The sequence below is a fragment of the Rhinopithecus roxellana genome, chromosome 8 (assembly GCF_007565055.1).
Source record: "Rhinopithecus roxellana isolate Shanxi Qingling chromosome 8, ASM756505v1, whole genome shotgun sequence".
Classification (NCBI taxonomy): domain Eukaryota; kingdom Metazoa; phylum Chordata; class Mammalia; order Primates; family Cercopithecidae; genus Rhinopithecus; species Rhinopithecus roxellana.
In genome coordinates, this window is record NC_044556.1 from 113,502,939 (window position 1) to 113,506,020 (window position 3,082).

The following is a 3,082-nucleotide window of genomic DNA, read 5'->3' on the forward strand; positions in this document are numbered from 1 at the left end:
GTTTTCAAATATGGCCCTACAGAGTTGCATGTTGTATTATTTTCTAATTTTCAAAATTTCTTCCTTATCTAGAATCATGTTTCCTTTTCCTTTTGTTTTTATACTTTTACTCTCTCTCTCACTTTCCTCTTGAAACAGAATTGTGCAGTCTATTTAATACTTCTTTGAAATGAACAGTTTTTGGAGTTATTAATCTTTTCCAACATTTTTGGTTTTGACTAATTGTGACACGTATTTATTCATTCTCCTCTACCACTTTTTTAAAAATCCTTTTGTTCCTTTATAATGTTCTTAAATTGAGTACTAAGCTCCTTTGTTTTTATTATCTATTTTTTAAGATAGACATTTTTATTTTTACTAAACCTTAAACATTTAAGTAAAATTTACTAAAAATTTTTCTCTGAGTAGAAGTTTAGACATTTTCTATAGGTTAAATATAAAGCACACTCTTTTTTTTTTTTTTTTTTTTTGAGACGGAGTCTGGCTCTGTCGCCCAGGCTGGAGTGCGGTGGCCGGATCTCAGCTCACTGCAAGCTCCGCCTCCCAGGTTCACGCCATTCTCCTGCCTCCGCCTCCCGAGTAGCTGGGACTACAGGTGCTCGCCTCGTCGCCCGGCTAGTTTTTTGTATTTTTCAGTAGAGACGGGGGTTTCACCGTGTTAGCCAGGGTGGTCTCGATCTCCTGACCTTGTGATCCGCCCGTCTCGGCCTCCCAAAGTGCTGGGATTACAGGCTTGAGCCACCGCGCCCGGCCAAAGCACACTCTTAATTGCCTTCTAGAGATTATAATTTCAATTTTGAATCAATGGCTTTATAAGGATACTTTTCTTAATTTCTAATCAGCTGAGATTTTATGCCATCTTTTCTTCATTTGTAATTTTATTAAAATGAATGCACTCTATAAAATCTTTCCTTTAAGAATTGTTAAAATTTGTTTTATGACAGTCACATGGGAGATTTCTGTAAATATTCCATGGTCATATACAACACATTTATATTTATTTTTTAAAGAGGTAAAATTCTCTCTCCTTTTCTTCATGCACACACATATACTTGCATACACACATGTACATATATACACACGCACACATACATATATGAGTGTTTATGAAACTTAATTTGTTGATTATAGCATGCTGTCTCCATGCTCTTACATACTGTTGTTTACCATATCTGTTTGATTATGTGCCTTTGATGCAAACAACCAATAGGAAAATAAATATAAGTTATGAACAGGCACTTTACAGAAAAGGGTCTCATAAAGCCAATACAAATATCGGGAAATATTTACCATCATTAGCATTAGGTGTGTGCAAACCATGAAAACAATGACCCACCATTTTATACCCATTTGATACACAAATTTTTTTTAAAGTCTACAATATTCAATGTAAGACAGACTGTGGACAGAGAGAATCTTTATACAGTGCTCTACACTTTGAAAGCAAGTCAGATATCATTTTCTAATGTTAAATAGTCACCTATCCTATATGCTTAGATATATACCTAAGAAACACTCCATATCTACAGCAAGAGGCATGTATGAGAATACTCATTACAGCACTGGTTAACAAAGTTAAAACCCTGTAAAATCCCTAAATTTCATCAATGAGAGAATGGGAGGATAACTATGGCTCAGTGGAATGTTGTATTATAATAAAAATGAGCTACAGTAACATACAACAAGATGGATGAATCTTATTAATAAGCTATTAACAAAAAGTAAATCTCCAAAGATTTTACACGTGAAATTCCTTTGTATAATGTTAAGAATTGTGTGTGTGTGTGTGTGTGTGTGTGTGAGATTTGAGAACATATAGATGGAAGGGAATTATATAAAAAAGGAAAACAAGTGTGTGTTCGACTCAGGTGGTGGAAGGGAGTGGGGTAGAATAGGAGAGGGAGAGTATGGTTATAGATATAGGTTATTGTTGCTCTTCTGATTGTTTGGAGTAGGGTATCTCAGGTGTTTATGATGTAATGAAAAGACTACATTAAATATCCAGCTAACTAAATAAAGGTAGGCTGTGAATGGATCAATGATGAGAAAGTATCATGAATGAGGGATTATGAATAATCTATTTTTGTGAACCTGAGGTCAAATAAAAAATAATAAATTGGGCTTTTTTTTTTTTTTTTTTTTTTTTTAAATATATACAGGGTCTCACTCTGTAGCCCAGGCTGGAGTGCAGTGGCATGATCATAGCTCACCGTAACCTTGAATCCTTGGGCTCAAGCAATCCTTTCACCTCAGCCTTGAGAGTAGCTAATACTACAGATATGCACCACCATGCCCAGCAAATTTTTTTTGTTGTTGTTTTTGAGGCAGGGTCTCACTTTGTCACCCAGGCTGCAATGAAGTGCCACAATCACAACTCATTGCAGTCTTAACGTCCTGAATTAAAGTGATCCTCCTGCCTCAACCTCTCAAGTAGCCGGGACCACACCCTGCTGATTTTGCATTTTTTGTAGAGATGGGGTTTTGCTATGTTGGCCAGGCTGGTCTCAAACTCTGGGCTCAAGCAATCCTCCCACCTTGGCCTCCCAAAGTGCTGGGATTACAGGCATGAGCCTCTGCGCCTGGCCTAATTTTTTTTTTTTTTTTTTTAATATGGTTTTGTAGAGACGGGACCTCCTCATGTTGCCTAGGTTGGCCACAAACTCCTGCACTCAAGCAATTCTTCCACCTCAGCCTCCCAAAGTGTTGGGATTACAGACATGAGCCACTGGGCCCAATCTAAATTGGGCTTTTAAAAATCAACACACAATTTCTCTCTTTGATCTATCAATTAGCTTTAAACACTACCTGTCTGGTATTAGTATTCACACTAACTTTTTTGTTTGTTTGTGTTTGTCTGGTACCTCTTTGCTCCCTGCTCTATTTTCAGCGTTCTTTTATAAATCGTTTTAAATGTCTCATAAAATGAACGCTTCCTAATCTTTAACACGCACAAGACTGACCTGTATTTATTAAAAGTTTCTGTTCAGTGGGTCTGGGGTGGGACCTGGGATTTTGCATTTCTAGCAGGCTTCAGGGGATGCGAGTGTTGCTAGTTCCACACACTTCGAGTAACAAAGTCATA

The 3,082-nt window shown here is 37.1% G+C and overlaps 1 pseudogene; it reads left to right on the forward strand.

Moving 5' to 3' along the window:
- Window positions 1–2,031: 2,031 nt before the first annotated feature.
- LOC115899429 lies at window positions 2,032–2,102 on the forward strand (annotated as a pseudogene).
- Window positions 2,103–3,082: the final 980 nt, after the last annotated feature.